The 24,844-nt window shown below is 42.5% G+C and overlaps 1 long non-coding RNA gene across 1 annotated transcript; it reads left to right on the forward strand.

Moving 5' to 3' along the window:
• The first annotated feature begins 4,659 nt into the window (after positions 1 to 4,659).
• LOC139802054 (uncharacterized) lies at positions 4,660 to 23,659 on the forward strand. The gene is made up of 3 exons (XR_011728471.1): positions 4,660 to 6,954; positions 19,715 to 19,907; positions 22,642 to 23,659. It is a non-coding gene; the product is annotated as an uncharacterized lncRNA (long non-coding RNA).
• Positions 23,660 to 24,844: the final 1,185 nt, after the last annotated feature.

The raw sequence follows: 24,844 nt of genomic DNA on the forward strand, positions 1-24,844 counted from the left end.
GTGGTTTTGTGTTTTTTCCTTTGTGCAGCCATTGATTTTTCACCCTGTAACTATAACCTTATTACTGCCTTCATTTGCGTTGTTTTTTACAATGTTTGTGAAGTGACAAATACAATTACTTCTTAGAATGAGCACTGGGATTTTCTGTGCCTTTGGGACCCATGCCTCTTGGTTCTTGCATTTCCATGGGCATAACCCACACATGCAGATGCAGAATTATCTCCCCATCAGTCTTACAGCAGTGCTGCTTCACATGCTCCATGCTTGAATCTGTAGTGCTGGTGACATTGTTGTGTTTCACTCACAGATCCATCAGTATGTGTTCCTTGCAACAACAGTTTTATAGAATCATAGAATCATAGAACTGGCTGGGTTGGAAGGGACCTCTGAGATCATCAAGTCCAACCCTTGATCCACTACCGCTGCAGTTACCAGACCATGGCACTGAGTGCCACATCCAGTCTCTTTTTAAATATCTCCAGGGATGGAGAATCCACCACTTCCCGGGGCAGCCCATTCCAATGTCTGATCACCCTCTCAGTAAAGAAATTCTTTCTAATGTCCAACCTAAACCTCCCCCGGCACAACTTGAGACCGTGCCCTCTTGTCTTGCTGAGGGTTGCCTGGGAAAAGAGACCAACCCCCACCTGGCTACACCCTCCTTTCAGGGAGTTGTAGAGAGTGATGAGGTCTCCTCTGAGCCTCCTCTTCTCCAGGCTGAACACCCCCAGCTCCCTTAGCCCTTCCTCACAGGACTTGTGCAGGATCCCTTCACCAGCCTGGTTGCCCTCCTTTGGACCTGCTCCAGCACCTCAATCTCCTTCCTGAACGGAGGGGCCCAGAACTGGACACAGGACTCGAGGTGTGGCCTCACCAGCACTGAGTACAGGGGCAGAATCCCTTCCCTGGACCTGCTGGCCACGCTGTTCCTGATACAGGCCAGGATGCCATTGGCCTTCTTGGCTACCTGGGCACACTGCTGGCTCATGTTCAGCTTCCTGTCAATCCAAACTCCCAGGTCCCTTTCTGCCTGGCTGCTCTCAGCCACTCTGTGCCCAGCCTGGAGCTCCCCATGGGGTTGTTGTGGCCAAAGTGCAGGACCCGGCACTTGGCCTTGTTGAACCTCCTCCCATTGGAATCAGCCCAACTCTCCAGTCTGTCCAGGTCCCTCTGCAGAGCCCTCCTGCCTTCCAGCTGATCCACACTCGCCCCCAGCTTAGTGTCATCTGCAAATTTGCTGATGATGGACTCAATCCCCTCATCTAAATCATCAATAAAGATATTAAACAGAACTGGGCCCAACACTGATCCCTGGGGGACACCACTGGTGAGCGGCCGCCAACTGGATGCAGCCCCGTTCAGCACCACTCTCTGGGCCCGGCTCTCCAGCCAGTTCCTAACCCAGCACAGGGTGCTCCTGTCCAGGCTGTGGGCTGACAGCTTTTTCAGGAGAATGCTGTGGGAGACGGTGTCAAAGGCCTTGCTGAAGTCCAGGTAGACCACATCCACAGCCTTCCCCTCATCCACGAGGCGGGTCACCCAATCATAAAAGGAGATCAGGTTGGTCAGGCAGGACCTGCCCTTCCTAACCCCGTGCTGGCTGGGTCTAATCCCTTGCCCATCCTGCAGGTGCTGTGTGATTGCACTGAGGATGATCTGTTCCATAACCCTGCCAGGCACTGAGATCAGGCTGACGGGCCTGTAGTTTCCTGGGTCCTCCTTCTGGCCCTTTTTGTGGATTGGTGTGACATTCGCCAACTTCCAGTCATCTGGGATGTCCCCAGTGAGCCAGGACTGTTGGTAGATGATAGAGAGAGGCTTGGCGAGCTCTTCTGCCAGCTCCCTCATCACCCTTGGGTGGATCCCATCTGGTCCCATAGACTTGTGGGGATCCAGGCAGTTCAATAGGTCACTGGCTGTTTCCTTCTGGATTACAGGGGGGCTGTTTAAATTCTTGTCACCTTCTATAAGCTCCAGAAGCCAGCTGTCCTCAGGATAACCTGTCTTACTGTTGAAAACTGAGGCAAAGAAGGTGTTAAATACCTCAGCCTTTTCTTCATCTTTGATAACTATATTCCTGCCCATGTCCAGTAAAGAATGGATGTTTTCCTTGCCCCTCCTTTTGCCATTGATGTATCTGTAGAAGGACTTTTTGTTATCCTTCACAGAGGTGGCGAGATTCAGTTCAAGTTATGCCTTTGTCTCTCTAATTTTCTTTCTACACGACCCAACTATATTCCTAAATTCCTCCTGAGTAGTTAGCCCTTTTTTCCATAATTGGTAGGCCCTCTTTTTAACCCTAATATCTTTCAGAGTCTCCCTGTTCAGCCAGACCGGTCATCTTCCCCACCGGCTTGCCTTTCTGCACACTGGGACAGCCTGCTCCTGTGCTTTCAAAACTTGCTCCTTGAAGTACGTCCATCCCTCCTGGACCCCTTTGTTTTCAAGGGCTGTTTCCCAGGGTATACTCTGGACTAGTCATCTGAATAGGCCAAAATCTGCCCTCCGGAAGTCCAACGTAGAGGTTTTATTGATGACCCTCCTTGTGTCCCTGAGTATTGAAAACTCTATTATTTCATGATCGCTGAGTCCCAGACATCCACCGACCACTACATCTCTCACCAGCCCCTCTCTTGTTTGTGAGAAGAGGGTCAAGCGGGGCTCCATCGCTGGTAGGCTCATTTACCAGCTGGAGCAGGAAATTATCCTCTATACACTCTAGGAATCTCCTAGACTGCCTCCTCTCTGTGGTGTGGAGTTCCCAGCAGATGTCCGGCAGGTTAAAGTCACCCACAAGAACAAGGGATGATGATTTTGAAACATCTGCCAACTGCTTGTAGAATAATTCATCACCCTCATCCTCCTGATTGGGTGGTCTGTAACACTCCCACCAGGATATCAGCTTTGTTTGCCTTCCCCCTGATTCTGGCCCACAGGCACTCCACCTTATTATTACTGACTACAACTTCTACAGAGTCAAGAGACTCTCTAACATATAGGGCTACCCCTCTGCCTCTCCTACCCTGCCTGTCCCTTCTGAAGAGCCTGTAGCCACCCATGGCAGCACTCCAGTCATGGGACTCATCCCACCATGTTTCTGTGATAGCGACTACATCACAGCTTTCCTGTTGCACGATGGCTTCCAGCTCCTCTTGTTTGTTGCCCATGCTGGGTGCATTGGTGTACATGCACTTCAGCTGGGCTGCTGGTTTGTCTCTTAACTTGGGCTGTCCACCCTTGGGCTCCTTTCTGGAGAGCCCAGTTTCAGCCCCTTCCCCCTTCAAACCTAGTTTAAAGCCCTCCTTATCAGCCCCGCCAACTTATGGGCTAGAGTCCTTTTTCCCCTGTTAGATAGATGCAGCCCACCTGGTATGCTGAAATTTGGCCCATAGTCAAAAAACCCAGTTCCTCCGGTGGCACCAATCCCTTAGCCACCTATTGATGAGATAGGCTTTCCTATTCCTCTCCTCATTCATCCCCTTCACTGCAAGAACTGAGGCGAACACCACCTGTGCTCCTGTCCCATCAACTAATCGACCCAGGGCCTTGAAGTCCTTTTTAATCAGCGTGGTACTTCTTCCATTAATGTCATCACTGCCAGCCTGGACTACCAGCAGTGGATAATAATCTGAGGGCTGGATTAGCTGAGGGAGTCTCCTACTAATATCTCTCACCCGGGCCCCAGGAAGGCAGCAGACCTCCCTGTGGGATGGGTCCGGTCAACATATAGGGCCCTCAGTTCCCCTCAGAAGGGAGTCACCAACTACAACTACCCTTCCTTTCTTCTTTGTAGCTGTAGTTGTAACCCATCTGGTAGACAGGGGGCGAGCAGGAGACCTTGCAGACAGATCTTCCTCTGTCCTCTGCCTCATTCTCTGAGTCCAGGGCCTCATATCTGTTCCCTAAGGGCACCTGGGGGGGTGGTGGAGGTTGGGAGGGCATTCTTTTACCTCTCCGATGATGGACCTGTTTCCATTCCCCCTCATCCTTCTTGTTAGCATCATCTGCCTGATGGCTGGAGGGGCAGGGCTTCACCGTGTCCTTCTGGTATTCTTTCGGGGTCAAAAGGGTGTGACTCCACCAGTCAATTTCCCTTTCACTGTCCCTAATACTTCTTAGTCTCTCCACCTCCTCCTTGAGCTCCGCCACCATGCATAGCAAGTCATTCACCTGCTCGCATCGCACACAGACCCCACTCTCACTGTCCTCAGGTCCTAACACCAGGCTTAAACACTCTGCACAGCCAGAGGCCTGGACAGCTACGTCCATCTTCGTGTTCCTCTTAAGGGGTTCCATCTGTGTGGACACACCCTTTGTCTCAACAGCAACAGCTTTTACTTTTTTTGAAAGCATTGCTGGCTGTGCCCCTCCTGCTTGCTCTGCCTGCGCCAACTGCCTCGCTAACCGCAGTATCAATTTCCTGTTTGCCAGCTCCTGTTCGCCGTGCTCCGGGCAATCGCTTAAATCCCTCGTGGCTGGGCTGGGTGCTGCCCCCTTATCAGCTGATTGGCCTCACCAGAGACCTTCCAGCAGAAAAGTTGTGCAGCACGCTCCCAGTAGCCGTTTGAATTCTCCAGTCGATTTGGTTTATCTTGGTTTTCATTGGATTTAGAACAGACCTAAAAAAGGAATATAGTGCTAAGGACCGCAAATTTGAAAGCCCTTGAGGGCTGCTTCCTAGAAGTAATTATTTGGGAAGGAGGGCAGGTCAGCCTGTGTAGCAGGTTCTACCCTTGAAGTGAAGGAAGGAAAAAGGAGCAGGAAAAAAAAAAAAAAAGGTTGGCTTTGCTCAATGGCTGTTCTTGCCAAGGATGGCAGACTCTGTGAGGCTCACTCAGGCATTACGGAATGCTGTGGAGAATTCTAAATCAGATGGATGGGGTGCTGGAGGCTTCATTACCCTGTTATCATGAAAATGCACATTCATCACACAATATTGACAAACTTTGCTTACATCAACAAAAAGAATTCCACGCACCTAAGCCTAAATAGCATTATCACAACATTCTAATATCCTGATTCAGAATGTGGTCAAGTTGAAAGGACTTGGGGATGGGATATAAATAGCAGGAATAGATGGAGGTGGGAAAATTAAATTTATTTGAGGAGATGCAGAGATTTATAAAGGAAGAAAAATGGGAATTCTATGGAATTCAGCTGGCAGTAACACTGAAGACACTTGGGCAAGGGAAGAATAATGTGAGCAGAGAGGGAAAGTGTCAGGAGATGGATAAGGTGGTTGTGTTGTTTTGTTTTTTAAAGGAGAAGATAAGAAATTAGTGAGAGAGAGCAAAGTATAGCAGTGATCCAGTGCAGGGAGCTTAGGAGTGGAGAAAGATGTGCCAAGAAGATGGAGGTTTCTGAACACTGCAGCATTGTGGAAAATGAAACTTCACACCCAGGGGAGGTTGGTGCAACACGGAATAGAAGTCTGGTAAGCATTTGAGAACATATGAAGAAACAAGAGTGAAAGAAGTGAAGGTAAGTTGTTTTCTGTTGTGTGTTTTTTAAAGTATGGAGTAAAAGTAATAACTGATGAGGATATTTGTCTTTTCCTGTGACTCAAAGAGAAAGAACCAAGTGGCTGCTTTGTTGGAGGAGGGAGCAGAAGATTAGGTTTTCCTCATGACATTGAGAAAACATTTTTAGACCAGCAAAAAATTAACAAATAATTAATGATTTTGTGGTACATGTATTTGGGATGCTGAGGTGGGTGGGAACACAGTGGTCTGGAGTTATTCAAGCGTTGTTGCTCAGAGCACTGCACTGAGGTGTATTTTTACCAACAGGTGTAAATTAGACCTGAATTTTTGTAACAGAACAGTTCTCTCATTAGATTGTAAAGAACTATACAGTAAATATCTATGGTGTGCTTCATGTCAATAAGGTTGTCTGCTGTACTTCAGCTGTTACCAGTACCAGGAATAAAGCTGTGTTTGTGTTACCTGTTGCAAAGGTGGACCTTTTCCACAGCTACAGGTCCTGTGAATGACATACAGTAACACATTGTTGGATGCAGTTGTTAAGTCCTCTACAGATGATATTTGAAATGTATTTACCTCCAAAAAGAATGAGCATGGTGTTTCTACAGAAAACTGACTTGTTATGTTTAGAAATTACTAACTTCTTCCTTTTGAAAACAAATTCTTTCTCAAAGAAGTATATGGAGAAGTATCCTTTATTGACTAGAGAAGTTTTATAAATCATCACTGTGCAGGTCTTAAGATAAAAGACCTTCTTCTCCCACTTTTGCTTTTGTTGTAGCAAAAGACAGCAAAGAGTGTACAATGTAAACAAAAGGCAACAACCTTCTAAATGTCTTTATTGCAGAGTTCCCCAAAAAGTACATTATTCCAAAAAACTCTCTTTATTTATTGAAAAGCTAAATATTAACTTTCATGCCAGGCACTCAGCTGTGCGCTTAGCGGTTAAAAGGAAAGTTTACACTCAGCAAAGGCAAAAGTTTAATATTTGGAAGATTTATTCAAACTTCAATGAAAATTTTCAAGCAGCTTTTCTAAAACTAAGATATCTGTAGTGTTTGGGTTGTTTGGTTTTGGTTTTGTTTTTTTTTCAATAAACTTTTAAGTAATAGGCTAAGTCTCAGTTCCTAGAACTAAGCAATAATAGGAGTTGTTGGCAGGAGCAGGGGGATGCTGGTAATTCTAGAGTTTTTAGTAGAAAAATAAAAAAATTGAACACGAGCACAGAAGTAAATTAGTAAACCAACCCACCAATCCAAAGTCTCACAATTTTAGAAGCGAATCGTGTGATCTAGGTATGATTTCACGCTGGGAGCTTTGAGGTGGGTGATGCTGCAGGAGCTCCCTCTAGTGCCACCATTCGTGCTACATTTGTAGAAGCGTCTGTCCTGTGTGCAGGAAGGAAAATCCGGAGATGGGTACTTCATGCTGATAGTGATGCAGTACTTGAGACCATCGTTCGTCCTTTCAGGTAAACCAATGAAAGGAGAAGACCAACAAGCAAAATACCAAAATACTCCTCTTAGATCAATTGGTCATTGGATGCTTGTCTGGCAAATCCAAAACCTTTAGCTTATAATTATCACAGAATCACAGGATAGTTAGGGTTGGAAAGGACCTTAAAGATCATCTAGTTCCAATCCCCCTGCATGTGCCATTATCTGAGCCCTTTTCACTCTATGCCCTTGCAAAAAGTCCTTCCCCAACTTTCCTTAGGCCCCTTCAGGTCCTGGAAGGCTGCTATAAGGTGTCCTCAAAGTCTTCTCTCCTCCAGGCTGAACAAGCCCAACTTTTTCAGCCTCTGATCATCTTTGTGGCCCTCCTCTGGACTTGCTTCAAGAGCTCCATGTCCTTCTTGAGTTGGGGGCTGCAGAACTGGACATAACAGCCCAAACTTGAGAGATAGGATGGGAAATGAGAAGACGGGGAGAACTTTGTTTTCCTTCTTTGCAGAGTGATCATTGTACATATGCTTAACCAGGTCCTTCTGTCCTGCAGCAGCCTGCTATCAATATTTACTTCCTCAGAAGAGCATCCTAGGTAGGGTTAAGATGTCACTGAACTGTCTTCTGTGACAGATATTTCTTAAGACCATTGCAAAAATCAAAAGCAACTTCTGTGATGTGTTGCTATGATTCCTAGTGCTTTAAACAAGCAATCTCTTGTTTAAATGTTAAAAGACTGTCTGTCAAAGTTCTAGTTCTTTATGCCTTCCCCCAGTGGAGGTACAACAACATTTGTTTATGACATCCTGCATCACCTTTACTGTGACATTTTCTTACCTAAGCAGTAGATAAAGGTAGCTTGAATAAAATGTTATGCTAGACTGTTGTGTACATCCCAAGCTCTTTCAGAACATCTCAGAGGATGTTTCTGCAGAAGAAGTTTCAGAAGTAAATGCCTAATACAGATTTCACTGTCCTTGGACAACCAATACAGCTGTCGTTGAAGAGTGTGTGTGCTTGGGTGGGAGAACATGGCTCAGAGATGCTGCCTTGGAAAGCTGAGTAGCTGTGTCTATGAAGTTTTTCATGGAAAGATACCTCTGAAACAGGTTCAATCTCTGAGGCTCCAACCTGGTGCAAAGGCCATTCATTAACACTCCTTGGGAATCCTCCATACTGCACTGTTTCACAGACCAGACCCAACATCACTGATAAAAAATGAGGTCCTAATCAGCACCGGTAAGGCCAGAGCCCATATTTCTCCTGGTCCACAGTCATGCCTTTATGAGAGGCAAACTCTAGAAGCCTCAGCTGAAGTACAAGAAATGACGGAGAACACATGTGCAAGGTCATCTGCCCCGTGTAAATAGAGATCGATTTAGTCTGTGAAACGAGGAGCTAAATCAATTGTAAGCTATTTTCATGAATTATAAGATGTCCAAATGGCTTTATCTGTGTAAGCATCCAGTCTGTCTTCTCAGTGGCACTTTCTACTGTTGAATCTGAGTTATTTTTTAGGGTAAAAGATTTATTTTCCTAAGTTTTACATCGTCCTTTTATTATTTGCAATTGCTTTGTTCTTTTGATGAAAAGGTACCATCCACCTTCTCAGCACTTTTTGAGAACTTTCTGTCAATGCTTGCCTCTAGATTAATTTCCCTTTTCTGGTAGGGCACACTGAGATCCAAAAAACAACTGCTAGTAATAAAACTACTAAAAAACACAACAAAAGGTTTTGATAGGAAAAAACAAGCACTTGCTACACTTAAAGCAAGTGCCTTTTTTTTTCTGATTTTGACTCCCCATATTACTGTGCTTTCCTTTCTTTGTAGAAGGTGGCCTGTGCACTAGTAAAATCCACTTGTTTGACATCCAAGTCAGAACTGATGGCTACTAGTTTAGTGAAGTCTCACTTAAGTGAAAAGCCCTCTAAACAGATTTTGTTAATGGGCTTTGTTACTAACTGGGAAACAAAGCCCAGGGTATTTGCTGCTGTTCTCAAACAAAGATCAGATCTTCAGATCTTCTCCTTGCCCTCTGGGATGACTCTGCTCAAGCCCCACTTCCCAATCTGCCCTTAACCCCATGCAATTTGCAACCCCAGAGCTGGTCTATTTTTCCTGGTGACTATTGACAGAAGAGCTGGGAGAGAGGAAGCCAGGGCTGTGGGGATCAGGAGCAAAGCTCTTTTCAGTAGTTGGGTTCTGCCTTTGCCCAGCTAGCAAGGCAAGTTCAGAGGCAAGTCCCCAAGCAGTAGCTTCAGAGCCCTCATCTCTGTTCCCCAATTCCTGCCTCCTACTGCAACTGAGGACCCCCTTTCCTACCTTAGCAAGTTCTCAAATGTGGGTGGTGAAGTTTGTGCTAAAAAGATCTAATTGATGTCATAGCTTTTAACCAGCAGTAGCCAGTGCTGCTCTGCAGCTCCTCCCAGGCCCCTGCTGCTCTGACAACAAATAGAAGGGAACTCCAATTCTGCAGCTGTCAGGGGAATTCATGGGTACACCTCAAGTGCACTCACCTCCACACTCCATAGTTCTCCTCTCCTCTCCTGATGTCCCCTGTAAGTCCAGTGCAAATGCATCTCTATCCCAGTGGGCACTGCCCATCTCACTCAACACATGAGGTGCAGCTCTGGTGATGCCATGGCTTCATGATGGGGAGTTCTGGCCACACTGCACCTTCAAAATCAGCCACTGTGGACCCAGTTCTTCTAGTAATTGCTTGTGCTTGACTGTTTATAATTGAATGCAGCTACTTTGTTTTCTATAATTAGTATATTAATTGTTAATGAGCCTTTTTGCTTTTCAGCTCTCATTTGTTTATATCACTGAGCAAGATGCGCTGCTCTCGAGACTCTGATGTGCCACATCTATCTTACAGATTATTTTTCTTGCTCATTTTTGTATTGGGTCCCCATGCATATGCAAAGAAATCTGATTTAAACCAAAATAAGTTAAAAATGAACCAGTAACTTAAATAATCTAAAGGGATAATAGTTAATACAAGGTACTTTTTATGGAGAGTTGAACATCAAACCTTCCAAGTTGCTAGATGGGATTTGTAATCATCAGAGTGAGATGACCATTTGGGAGCTGGTGCTCTCATTTCAAATCCTGCAGATTTAATGCTGTCATGGTTGTCAGTAGCTCAGTAGCTCTGAGGGATGCTGATCCAGCACTTTTGTTAATTAAAAAAGTGTCTGGGACTGTTATCTGCTCATTTCAAAGAGAAAATATTGTGTTATAAAATTTGTGCTTATTTCGCCCAAGATTATAAAGAGAAAGGAAGGATTCTGTAAATCTTTAAGTCAATATGACTTCTAAAGTAAAGTTAGGTCCTGTGACAAAACCAGTTGGCTTGGATGTTCCTTGCATTATGGAAGCTTTACAGGCTCAAGATTTTAACATAAAAGATTCACTTCAAAATTCTCTCATTTTTCTCCCACCACACAAAGAACCCACATGATGGCTGAGAAATTCAGCTTCATTTACACCACATGAATTTCACATCACTGTGATGAATAGATTTGATTGCAATCTGGGGGCTCTGAATTTGGTCTTTTGCATACTTTATAGAGGAGAGCTGGGCAGAAGATACAGAAAGGAGAAACCGAATGAACTGCATCATTTAATTTGAGAATTTATTTCTTCCATCCCTCTTCTTGTGATCTCTTACCCCTTGGCTGGCATGGTTTGAAGGGGTTAAGGTGTGACAGTGAGCCCAAGATGCAGGGGGCAGCTGGAGCCTTGGCTCTTTGGACAGTCTCTGTCTGGGCACAGAGCAGGCATAAGGTGCAGGAGAAAGGAAAGGTCTCCACTTCTGCATCATCTTCATTCCTTGGGCAACTGACAGAAAACAGCTGTAAGAGGGCAAGGTGAGGATAAGTAAAAGCCAAACTAGAACCAAGGAAGGAGAAAATCTTCAATGTGGCAGGCATTTCTTGTTCACTTGAAAGACTGTCTAAAAACAGGTGGATGCAGTGGAAAAGACTGTTAAGTGTAGCTGAGCTGCAGGAAAATACTCCAATGCCAACTGTGTGCATTGGAGGGGGGTGTCTTGTATTAAAAGCTAATTGTCAGATTAATACAGCCTCCTGTGCAGTGGCTGTATGACCCTGCTATAAGAAATTATTTTAAAGTTGAAGAAAATGCAGGGACATAAACTGTACTGTACTACATATCTGGAGGAGAAAGTCTTTTTTCAGTGAGGAGGTTACTAGCATCTCAGTGCATCTGCAGGTTGAAAAACATGGAATGTTCCCTAGAATACATCGGTGAAGAAGGATTAGACAAGAGAGAGGCTGTGAATCTCTTTTCTCTGGCTCCAGAGCCTTGGATTTGTGCCCACCAGGGTTTTGAAGCATAGCACAAAGTTTGCCAGCTACTGGAGAACAAGCAGGGGATGCTCAGGCAACACGTGGCTCTCGGAGTTGAAAGTTGCCATCTTCTTCTGACAGCACTCTGGAATCACCCATTGCTGTCCTCTGCTGACAGGGCTCTGGGGTCACCTGAAGTGATGATGTAAGAGGTGATGATGTTAATAGTTAGCATTTATACAGCTTTGCTTTAAAATGCTGTTAGATACAGTTTATAAAGAGAGGCACCAACATCAGACCTCTCCTTTAACAGGTGGGGAAGTAGGGCATGAAGGAGGAAAAAATTGTGAACCCTTAATAGCCTAGTAAGCAGGATTCAGAGCCTTTAACCCTTCTGAGGTGAGTCCCCTCCCGCTAGCTCTTTTAAAAACAGATGATCCATAATCTTTGGTGATGCTACTCTACCCAGGCAATTTTGGATTCTCTCTTGAGGCAAGGGAGTGAGTATGTTTTTTGTTAAAACACCAGTGGCATTGCTGCTGCACAGATACACTGCTTGATGAGCTGTGAGATAAGAACACTGAATGCTCCCGGGGCTCTTTCTCAATCCTGTAAATGTAAAAAGGCTGATACAAAAATGTAACTGCTTGTGATTGATATCAGAATATTGTTGGTTTGTGCAGGTGTGACTTGAGCTCTTTATTCACCTTCGATCTTACCATAAAGACAATGGGATACAACTTCCAGTTATACTACTTAATTTGCTAGTGATTAAGCTGTTTCCTGATGGAAGTGGAACTGCAGAGGTTTCAGCATCAGTTAGTTCCCAGGTTGCCATGGTAACTGACTAGGATGGGGGATGCTAAAGAAAGATGCAACTTCTGGGCTGGAGAGCAGCAGATGGAATGGATTCAGCTCCCACAGCCGGGAAGCTGAATGGGAGATGTGCAGACATGGAGACTCAGAAATCTCCCTGGGTGTCTGAGTTGGTTTATGGGAGGTTCTGCCCCAGGGCAGCAGGGAGGAGATCCACTCAGAAGCAAAACCTAATGTAAAGCATTAATTTGTTCCTAGATTTGCTCACTGAGCCTGGTATGCTTCATTTGAAACAAACAGGGTTCAGTGAACTCCCACGTAACCCAAGCCCTGTGGATTGCCCTGAGCCTGGGACTCCATGCTCTGACAGCCCTGTTTTGGCAGCAGCCAGCTGAGATGGGGAGGGCTTCCCATTTTGCTGGGAAGTTAAACTCTTGGACAACCTTAGGTGCATCCAGAGCCAAGGACTTGAGATCCCAGGCAGCTGCAAGCTGGAATCAATGTTGTCAGAGTCACTGAACCTCTCCTGTAGTACAGGCAACGTATTTCATTACAGAAATGTTTCCAAAATGAAATGTACTTGGAATTTTCTGCTAGAAAAACAATTTTGAAATGAGAAAAGGAAAGAAGAAACATCTTGTTCCAACATGGCCCAAGACTGTGTTTCAGCAAGAACATTTCTCTTAAGGGAGAGAATGTGCTCTGTCAGGCAGCTGCACTGAGTACCCAAATCCTGAATACATGGGAAGCTCCCCTGTGTGAGAACATAAGCCAGGGTGAAAAAAACCAAAACCAGAAATTAACCGACACCATAAGGTATATAAAAAGTCAATTTAGTTTTAGAAAAGTGCTGCTCTGAGGTTTTTATTTTTGTGAATTGCATTTATTGTGGCTCTTTTAGACTATGTGCAGTGTGAAGCCCATAATAACAAATAACAAATAATATCAAAATAGCATAATAACGAATGTATTGTTATGTTAAATTAATTTTCCAAGATCACTTCCAGGATCATGATACGCCTCAGTATCTACAATCTATGGATAATTTCTATGTTCTGCCTTTTCCCTGCGCTACTCAGCTACATTGTAGCTTTCCACTTGCAGCATTTCTTAATTTTTTCTGCTGTGTGATGTTTTTATGTTTCTGGCTTTACTGGTGTGTTCTTTGGGGTGTATCAGGATGATAACAGATGTTATCAGAAGTGGTGGTCTGATTTAACAGACTCAAATACAATGCATTGTATGCTTTCAAAAATGTAAATACATTTTAGGTATTTAAATTTAGGTATTAAGTATTTAAATTCTTACTTGTATTTTCATTTTCTGAAGAAAAAGAGGAAGCGAAACCTTGTCTTGTCCCATGCCTTTATATTTTTGAAGAAGTGTTACACTCCTAATTACCTATCCCCATAGGAAAGGGAAATTAAAGTCCATTTCAAGAGGTGATTTTTCCTGTAAATAATGGCTGGGCACTTCTGCTTCGTCTCATTGCATTTGGGCTGTGAGATGTGCATGATTAACTCATCCTATAACCTCACTTTGTTGGGTTTTTTTGTTGTTGTTGCAAATAATTATTGGTTTTAGGCTTTGCCTGCAGGCCACTGAAAGACACAGGAGCCTTGGTTTAGCTGGAGATAATTTTAGCCTCCCTCTTCCAACACAAATTGCACCAGCTAAATGCTAAAATGCACCATTTTTTGCAGAGTTAATAGTTAATTTACCTTTTCTTCTATTTTCATTTTTCATCTATTCAACAGCTATAGTTATTTATTTTGACATAATTATTTTTAAAAGAACACTGGTGTGGTTCATCATTTTTGTTTGTTTGAGGGTTTTGTTGTTGTTGGGTTTTTTTGTTTATTTCATTGGGGCTTTTTCTAACTATTCTGCCAAAGAACATGATAAATGTTAGCAAATTCTAATGCACTGGTCTGGCTTTACAAGAACATTTTTTAAAAAAATTAGCTTCACTTGCTGAAAAATGCCGACTATGGAAAAGTGAATTGACTCCTCAGGGAAAAAAAAATGTATTTTTTGTTTACTCAGAAAAGCAGCATAGTGAACTTCCCCTTTCCAGTTCTCTAAGTGTACTTAAGAGTTCAGTGAACCCACCTGAAACCCTGCACACATTTCATCATTTTGGTTGAATTCACTCATGTCTACTGCATTTATTGACTTTTAGTCCTAATCATAAGAGTCATCATAGGCTCTGGGGTCCAACACAAGCCCTGAGGCAACTGAAAATGCATTTCTTGTGTGATTATTTTAATAGTTTCCCAAAGACAGACTACACCAATACAATCTGTGTTGTTCTTTCTATTTTGAGGTAAGCTGGATCTACTGGGTCTGGTAAATACAAGTGCAGCTCAAGAAACTAGACTGAAGTATCACTAAGACTGCAAAATATCAAGATAATGCATTAAAATCAATATTATTAGATATACCACACAAAAGTGAGACATAGGATGTTAAAACTAAGAGGGATGCTGCAGAGATACCAAACTTATTTTACATAATAATTTGGTTTTTAGAATCATTAAGCATCAGCTGGGGGATCTATTTGAGTTTTTCAGGTGGAAAAAGCATGGCCTAACTCCCCAGCTGGAAACAAGTATGGGATGAGACTTTCAGTATACCCTTTAGAAACCACCTTCCAGATGACTTCTCTCCCTTATGTTCCATATGCAGTAAATTAATGACCATTTGAATTGCATCAGCAGCTTCCACCACCATCCTCTGGATTTGCCAAACCACACCCAAAATTTTCAGTCTGTGAATTGGGATTGTAAGAGAGCTGGCCCCAAAATGACAGAACCGGCAAGGTTCCTGTGCACAAAGGAGAAACAAGGCAGGAAAGGGAAGAGTTAAAACCAGCCCAGAGTTAAAACAACCCCTAAATAGCAGTGTGGAGAGGCTTCCTGCATTCTCTGCATAATTTACTGAGCAGGACTTCGTGGTATAGCATCATAAACTCATATCTTGTGGGGCAAAATTTGCAGAGTACTTTTTATGGAGTAGCAGAAGCGTTAGGACAGTAGAGCATGACTCTTCTGTGCAAAGTGAGTTTGCAGTTCCTGTGCAAAGTGAGTCCCAGCTACCCGGGGGAGAGCTTTGCCCTGGTGCCCTCACCAGACTGAAGCTTTGTCTGTGCTAGTGGGGAGTGGAGCTGGAGGGCAATGGGGCACTGCTGGGAGGGCTGGGATTGAGGCAGCCGGATAGTGCTGGGTGTGAGTGTCAGCTGTCAGGAGGTCAGACTGTACTGCTGGAGAGCAAGTCCATGCTGTCCAATGAGATCCATTTTGAACTATTTTTGACCACCCATTTGCTTCTGCTGCCTCTATTCTCAACTTAATTCATTTACATCATGAATCATTTTACTTGATAGATCATTTGACTTGAAGATCCTCAATGCAAAATCACTTCAGAAGTCCATGCAAGGCAGAGCGTGGTTTTCTGCTTCCTGTTTCCTTCATTTTTATTCCTGGGGAGAACAGGAGAGAGGTGACACAAAGAGATAGCTGGTTGTAAATACTTTCTAAATATTCTGCTCAGGCTTTCTGCTCCACTATAAACATTCAAATTAAAAAATCTGTGCCATTCAAATCTAACACACGTCCCTCTGTGCTTCTTGTTTGAAATGGTTACCAGCTGATGGTTGCACTGTTTTAAAGATGTAGCTTTAAGCTGTAAGGGATGATGGTTGTAGGATGTGTCCATTCATTCTGGGCTCCATTTCATCCCGTTGTGTGACACAACCTGAAAAGTTGAGGATGAATGTACCAGTTTTATTCATTTATCAACAGCCTTGCTTGAGTGATGAGTTCAGGGACTTTGTGTAGCTAAGTCTGCAGAGTAATTAATCTGTATTGACTGTGTAGTAATTGAATTTTAGTCCCTTATTATAGATTAATGTTCAGTCCTATAACCAAGATATATATGCGGATAGGAGTGTCTTAAAAAGAGCAGCCAAAATAAGGAATTAGTATTTCTCACTGTCATACTGCCATTTGGCATAGTATGAAATTGAAGCATGCACCTGATTTCTTATTATATAACACAGAGGAAAAACCCCCACAAACTACTGTTTGAGTGAGATAAGGATTTTTGCTCAGTTTCACTTGAGAGATCATGAACAGTATTTCTCTAGCAGTAGAAAATTATTTAGCTTGACATTTTTGCTAAACTGCCAGTTTCTTAAAGGCACACAACTGAAATCCTATGCCTACTCAAAATGGATTTTTATCAAAACCTGGCATCACCTTTTTTTTTGTTTTGTTTTTTGTTTTTTCTTTTTGTCATTTTTGTGACTAAGCCTATTGTTCAGCTTTTCAGACTACCAACAGACAAACTGTTTTCTTACATAAAAAGATCACTTGCCCTTATCCTTGGGGTAGATCAATGAAAGTAAAAGGCAACTGGGGCGGGTTTGGTGTTTGTTTCTTTTTGAACATACATAACATTTTCTGAGTCCAACAGTCCCATTGGTTATCTTCAGTTATCTCAGTTTTGCAGTGTTTGCACAGTGACTGCACTCGAGTGACCATTATGGTTGTGGGATCTGACCTAGGCAATAGCATTTCACTAAATCATGAAAAGATGAAAGAACTAAATTACTGCATCTGATGAATTTTTTTTTTCTGGTAATAAATAAATAAATATGTAATTTCTAATTTATACAATGATTTCTATACATACAGTGATCTATATTCAAGTAAGATAGTTTCCTAGATACCATTTTTTCTCATGCACCTACATTTATGGAACATCTTCTACCTTAGCACCAAGCAGAGCTGAATTTTAGTCTAAAGGGATTATATTTATCAGTCCACGCATTCCTTTGTGAAGATGAGCAATTATGGCACCGGTTGCTCAGGATCTGTGTAAGAACTGATTTCAGGTTTGTCTTTTTTTTCTTGAGATGAGCATGGTTCATTCTTTCTGCTATGAAATGCATGCATATGATACCTCAAGCCTGTGTATTTTATCTGGTCTATGTAGAACTATCACTGTTAAATGCCTTTACTGCTGATCTGCATCAAGACATTCTTGTGATACCTCTCATTACAGATATGTTGGTGTCAGCTGGATTGCCAATACATTTCAGCTGTCTGACTCTCTTTTAGCATCAAGTTGAGGCCATGGGGGTAGCAGAGGCATTGACAAGTGGCAGGCTGGAGTCCCAGTTTAGTTGCCTTATGATTTCCTCCTGAAAAAAAAAAAAAAAAAAAAAAAAAAAAAAAAACGCAAAGGGGAAAAAAAAACCACAGCATAATTTAGGATACTGTTTCATGTTCCTCTCTTTAACATTTCTTCAGCCACTCCCATGAAGAGTTGATGTGTTTTCCTTCACAAGGTTAAATTTCAGGCAGAAAGCATTACAGACAGTATCTTCAGTGTCCTCATTTCCCTTGGTGACCAGCACTTTTTCTCTCACTTTCTTTTGATGTCTTTGCAGCATCTGGAAGACAAGACTTGCTGGATGAAGAGCCTATTCCAGGTCTGGCCTTTGATCAGACTTTCTGGAACAACCTCATTACTACAATCTGAGGTTAACTACTACATCATGCAAGATCATCAATGGAGCAACAAAAAATTACTTGTACATAACCACAGGTGTTGCTTTTTCTCATTGTAGTTTTCTGTGTCTTTAAAAGAATTCTTGAAGATACCTTATTGTTTTCCTAACTGGCATATCAGCTTAATAGATTTCAAGGCTTGACACTGTCAGAATGATCATCTTGTCTGATCCTCCTGCCCCAGACCAGAGAATTTTTCATCAGTTTTTTGACATTGTATCTTGCAGACATATTTCTCTCAGATGCAGAGTCATAAAGAGTGAGAAGTCATCTCTGTGTTGGAATGCCCTGGCTGCAATATTTTAATGGGTTTTTATTCTTCCAGCACCTTATGAGATAAAGAAGTTTGTACTCTGAACCGGAATTTAATATTCCAGTGATGATCTCCATGAATCAGCACACAAATGCAATTATCCCTCTATTTCCAAGGAGTATAGGATCAACTGTAGGTTTTTATAGACAATTAGCTTTTAGAATTACTCTTCCATTACTTGTATTGTAAAATGCATGTTTTCTTGGGACAGCTGTAACAAGATTTCAGCAGAAAATGGAATGAGACAATGCAATTATCACCCATGATTACTTCTTTTGTTCTTGCCCTAGTCAATTCTTGGGGGAGGGAGGGCTCTTGTTTAGCATTTCATAAATTATCTCCCCTTATTGTAGTTTCAGGGCTAAATTTCATTATATGACTCTTAAGTGGTGGAGACTCCATCAGAAAATAATTGGATTCCTAAAACGATGCATCAAACCCAGAAGAGAACTAATATGAATTGCAATGTGCGAGCAAAAAGCTGGTACACAATGATGGCTAAAGAAATGCACACATTAAAAGTAATAATCACATACTGAATAGTGCAGATGAACATCAACTTTACAACAGAAGAAAACCAGCATGAAATACATGTTGGGTTTATAGCTATATTGTACATGATACTCCCATGAGATCCTTCAGCGTCTGCAGCACTTGCCTCGAGTTATCAGAAAAACTTCCTCTCAGGCATGAACAGTCTTACAAATGCTGCCAAAAAGTTGCAAAATGGAAACTGCCTGCAGTCATGGCTGGCCAGTGAGAAAAGGGTCCAGATCACAACACGATTTTTCAATCCAGAAAGATGATGCCAAAATCAGCAACATAAGAATATGATTTTCTAAGCCTTTTCAACATCTCTGAGACAGCTGTTCGCCCCCCCATCTTTGTTTTCAGCAAAATGGGTCCCCAGAGCCAACACACATCTCTTTCAGTGCTGCTAATGTTTTCTCCAGGAAAAACATTGGCATTCTTAAAAAATCCCAATGGACTTTATTTATAATTTACAGATACATTTTAGCATAATATCATGTAATTGCTGGTCTCAAAACAGTAAACTTTCAATTCTATCACTTGTGTAGCTTGTTGTAACTACTCTCAAGTACTCTTTACAGGAATGTTATGTGTCTTGGTCATTTTTCTCCAGATGAGTGAAGCTAGTGAGTGTTCATAAACCACAAGAAAGTGGGCCTTAATAATCCAAATTACCTTTGTCAAGAATTACTAGTGGAGAAAATACATTTTCTTGTTAGAAGCTTCCAAATGGTACTTTAAAGGCTTTGAATGAATGTGCCATAGAAGAAGATTAACCAAAGAAAAAAACAACAAACAAGCATATCCAGTTAAGGCTAATTAGAACCATTGATTACTGAGAGGGAAAAAGAACAGTAAGAAAATTTCATATATTTTTTAACAATTGCATTAAGACAGCTTTTCCAAATCAGTTCTTCCAAACCAAGCCCTCAGAAAACAGAGGTGGGTTTCTTTGTTTGTTTTGGTTTCCAATTTAAAGGAAAGAATTGATCCCCAGTGTTTCAGCCTAAGAGATCCAAATATGAAGAAATTTCAAGAAGGACATGATTATCTTGTCTTTTACTCACTGTTTTTTGTTTAACAGCAATGACAGTTCACACAACTATTGTTTTGATGCTCTCTGGGACACAGATTGAAAATGATGGGAGATTGTGCTAGGATGGAAAAAATGCACTGATGTTAAGTTCCACTCTGGTGTCAAATGCTGGATAATCTGTTTACATTCTCATTTGCAGTGCATGGTAGTCAGAGGAGACAACACTTCTCCATTTCCCCTACTAAGCAGTTCTGTTGCTGCACAGCCTCAGGCAGAGAGGTCAGCATACATCTGAACTACACTTCCAGGCCATCTGCAGCTGCATCCAGGGGTCAGGATTTTAGAGTGGCAATCCCAGTCCTAAATCTGTGTTTCTTTCACTATCTACACAGGTAAGGATGCAAGTGAAACCAGCAGCACCTGAGAGTTGCTGCTGACTGCCCTCAGCTTGGGCACCTAATTTTCCCACTATGAGAATGGGGATTTCTCAATAAAATATTAGCAACTTTCAAATCCAATTCTGTTTTAACTCTTCTCAACAGAACTGGACCGCACATTTAATCTTTAACTTTGCACCAACCTTTGGATTGTTTCGGCTGCTGTTACGATAGTATATGTTTTGTTTGTAGGCAAGTTGATACTTTAGGATAAAGGCATTTTCATGTTGGCATTTGTTGGCAGTGGAGTGTTTTTGTAGAAGAAATTATTTATGTTGTGATGCCTTAGCTCTGAGGTGCACTATGGACAAGAAGGCCAATGGCATCCTGGCCTGTGTCAGGAACAGCGTGGCCAGCAGGTCCAAGGAAGTGATTCTGCCCCTGTACTCAGCGCTGGTGAGGCCACACCTCGAGTCCTGTGTCCAGCTCTGGGTCCCTCAGTTCAGGAAGGAGACTGAGGTCCTGGAGCAGGTCCAAAGGAGGGCAACCAGGCTGGTGAAGGGACTCCAGCACAGATCCTATGAGGAGAGGCTGAGGGAGCTGGGGCTGTTCGGCCTGGAGAAGAGGAGGCTCAGGGGAGACCTCATCACTCTCTACAACTCCCTGAAAGCAGGGTGTAGCTGGGGGGGGTTGGGCTCTTTTCCCAGGCAGCCATCAGCAAGACAAGAGGGCACGGTCTCAAGTTGTGCCGGGGGAGGTTTAGGTTGGACATTAGAAAGAATTTCTTTACCGAGAGGGTGATCAGGCATTGGAATGGGCTGCCCAGGGAAGTGGTGGATTCTCCGTCCCTGGAGATATTTAAAAAGAGACTGGATGTGGCTCTCAGTGCCATGGACTGGTAACTGCAGCAGTAGTGGATCAAGGGTTGGACTTGATGATCTCTGAGGTCCCTTCCAACCCAGCCAATTCTATGATTCTATGACAGAAATACCCTAGTTACATGTGATTTGATGAAAAGTGAACACTTCTGTAGGGGACTGATGGCTACAGCACCTGGGGCAGCACTGAGATTGTGCATACAATTTTATGTGAGGGCTGCTGGAAGTGAACGTGTGACGGGTTTTTCAAAGGGATCCAGAGGCTCCAAATCTATTCAGCTACTTCATCTCCTTCTTTCCTGTGAAGGTGCCATATGTGCCTCTGTGAGAGGGAACCTGTGTGGTTAAGAAGCAGGAAAATGTATTTTTAGTCCAAATTCAAGCCACCTTTTCAAGTCTACAGGTAAAATATCTGAGCTCCTGTTATGCAAAGCAACAGTTATGCTGCGGACTTAGCCTCATGATGACAAATGTGCCCACAAACCAGTTGAAAAGCACAGTCATGTATTGTTGAATTTGAGCACCGTTTATACAGGGGCATTCTCATACTTTTACTACTTTCAGAAGATCCACAAGTCAAAGCTTGCAGAGAAACAAGTAACAAAACAGTATGTTATTTCAAGATTTCCTGAACTGAGGAGCTGTGAAGGAATATTCATATTTCTGTGGGCCAGGAATGTCAGCTGGGAGCAAGGGAACTGCTCAAATGTGACTCATGGGAGCTATTTAGAGCACTAAGAGGCTGATAGCTGCACAGCTAGAGACAAGGAACTTGCAGTGTGGCAGTGGATTGAAATTATCATGTGTGTGAAGCAGGCAAAGTATCGTTAAACTGATTAAAATCAAACAGAAATTTTGAGTTTGCAAGCCATCCAGAAGAAAGGGCACGCTGGTGCATGAGGCAAGAGGTGCTGAACCAGGCCAGGGCATTAGAACCAACCTGCTGGTTGTTGCCTCTACTTGACAAGGGTGTCTCTGGTTCCTTGAGTTAGTCTGTCTGCAAAGTCTTTTTGTCTTCTTATTCAACAGGTGCTTTTCAGTGTTAGCATAAGATGTTTAGCACAGAACTTTGCTTTCCAGAACTCTGCTCTCCAGTCTATGTGAACAGGGGATTGAAAGCTGTATAGTTTGAGTGCATGTTGTGAACCAGAGGCTTCCCAGCAAAGATAAAAACCCAGCCTCTTGCCTATAAATCTCACTACAAAAGTTGGGGGGGAGGGTTTTGCTTGTTAATAAGGAATGGGGAGACCAAGTCTTGGTAGCTGTACTTCCTTTTTTCATTTTTACTCTAAATTAAAAGACTTCTTCAGCCTTTGCTTGCAGGAGTTGAGCCTGCTCTATCTGGGCTGAGAAAATCAGTTTGATCTCTGGTATACATGGGGACAGTGTGGAGTTAATTCTTGTGCTTCATTCATGTCTCTCATTTTAGTCCAAGCTACTGACTTGATATTAGTATTGGAGTCCTGCTATCTGCAGAAATGCAGGTACAGAGCACCTCTTTCTGAAAGGACAAACATTATGGGTCAAAACTTGCTCCACTAGGACCAGGTAGTTAATGAAACAGTTGTTGGTTTACAGGCTTCTCAAGCCAAAAATTTCAGACTAGATTCCACTCATATGTTGATACTAGAGGAAACTACGGATAATTAGCAGTTTTGTTATTATTGTTACTTATTGTTATTTGTTATTATTGTATTAATGTTTTGTTAGTTTGGTAATCTTCATTTTTTAACACATCCTACTAGGTAAACATATCCAGATGATTATAATGATGATAATAATAATAATAATAATGTTAAAGGCTTCTCAAAGTGCTGGTTTGGCTGAAGAGCTGAATGTTGGGAATTGCTGCTCTTCTACCTTTACAACAGCCTTGCAGTGGGACATCCACCTCCTTTGTGGAACAGCTAATGGCCTTAAAGGATGTTGAAAAAATATGTGAAGCAATCTTTCTCAACTGTCTTAACTAGAAAAATAATAAGTCTGCAACATTTGGTTATGAAGTCTGTTTCCTGACTTAGCTGAGCTGCTTAAACTGAGAGAAGAGTGTAAAAGCTGAATTAACACTTGCATTTTAGCTATCACATCTGGATGTAAAAAGTAAGGATCTTTTAATCCAGTTTCGTAGGAGAAACAAATGAGAAGAAGTTAAGCAAATGGCTGTGGATACTAAGGTACCCAAGGCTATAAACAAGGGCTAGAGATATGAATTTGGTAGTTAGCAGCACAGAGCTTCTGGGTGAAATGAGAGAGTAAGAGAACTCCAGTGAAAAAACCATAACAAATAAAAGACAGGGGAAACAGTGATGCTGGGTCAAAACCAAACAGAAAGCTTCAAAACTTGAGGTCTGTCAAGTCAGAGCAGTCTCTGAAGCAGGCAGAATAAAAAAAGAGCAATCACTGACAGCCAAGGAAGGAAATGTTCACAGAAGTGACAGAACAATCAGGTAAAACAGCACTAGAGATGTCGCCTTTAACTTAGCAGTTGTTGAAATGTACTGGAGGAAAACCAGGGAAAGAGCTGTCAGAGAAGACAAGGTCCCATGAACAGAAAGGTTGTCTAAGACCCATGGGGGCAGCTTGAGGAGATATGATTAATTTTGTTGTCATGGAGGCACCAGCTAATTTACTTGAAGTCAGAAAGGTAGAGTGGGAGGGAGGGCAATTTTTCTGGGATTAGAGAAGTACAGCACTTGTAACCAAAGATAAAGCAGCTGAAAATAATGGAGAGAGCAGTAGGACATGAAAAGCAAAGGTAGTGAAGGGACAGTTTAAAGAGAGTGCAAAATGGATTACCTTCCCCTGTGTGTTCTTAGCACAGCTGATACCTCTGTAGAAAACTGAATCTCCTGGAAGCTGGGACTAAAGGTTAGCAAATCACAAACTGCTTTACTGGGTTTCATCAATAACTGTAATTCCAGGATGTCCAGTCTATCAGAGGGATGTCTGACTTCCCACCACCCCCCAGTTCCCTTAAGAATTACTGGAGACTCCATCTGCTCATCACAAGAAAAGCAAAAACCTGTGGTTTTCCTTGGAAGGAATAGAAATTCTGCAATGAAAAGCAAATTTTCTCTGTCTCCACTGTCATGCTGGTGTGTAGGACCAGTCTCTGGTTAATTAAGAGCTATCAAGATTAGTATCAGGAGTTAAGCATGCCTTAAAAAAGAACCCCTATCACCACCAGAGCTTGTTTCAAGGATACACTGCAAAGTGCATGTGTCATTCTATGATATCCTCTAAATCTTTGTTACAGCCTTTCATCAGTTTCTCTCTGAGAAGCATTTTTTATTTTACTCTTCTGTTTGTGGCAAAGAACTTTTTCTTTTTTAACATCTCATGGGCATCCAAAGTTGCCAGTAAGTAGCATGGATGTTAAAAGTGCATTTATATAGGGACCTTATTCTTTAGAAAGAAAAGACATCTAGAGAAAAGTGAAGCATAGTTCTCATACCAAGAGGGTGCAAACTTAAATTGCAGATGTGAAGATGCCAGGCTTTCAGTTTCACCATTTTCCTTTTCCTTACTATCTTTTCATTCTATGAAATGAACATATTCCTCACTAGAGTGACTGGTACTACCCTAACTACTTGAGGGGTCGGTCACTTTGCTTCCAGAACACTTCCCTACACAGTTTAAGGCTGCTGCACCATAGTCTACACCTGCCTGGCCTCAGAGCTAGGTCCTTGACTGCAGCACAGGCTGTGACTGCAGAAATAGATAGGACTGGAGAATGGCAATTCTCCAAAGAATTTGCTTTTCAAAAGCTCACAATGATTTGTCACTCGTACAAATAAATATCTGACAGAAGCATATAGCTAGGAATGAGCAATATCTCCCTGCACTCACTCACATGGGAGCTGGCAGGGCTGCTTAATGAAATGTACAGAAGAAAGAAGGAAGGGGAAATACATTTCTTTAAAACTAGAGAGCTAATATGTTCTCAAAAGGGACCTGTACAAAATAGCTATCAATTCCAAGTGTTTGTGTATAGTGTTTCTCTCTCTCTCCCAGACTGACTCTCCTACTCCCTCACAGTCTGTTGCAGAAACCTGGCAGTCATATACTCAATTT

The sequence above is a fragment of the Heliangelus exortis genome, chromosome 1 (genome assembly GCF_036169615.1).
Source record: "Heliangelus exortis chromosome 1, bHelExo1.hap1, whole genome shotgun sequence".
In the NCBI taxonomy this organism is placed as follows: Eukaryota; Metazoa; Chordata; class Aves; order Apodiformes; family Trochilidae; genus Heliangelus; species Heliangelus exortis.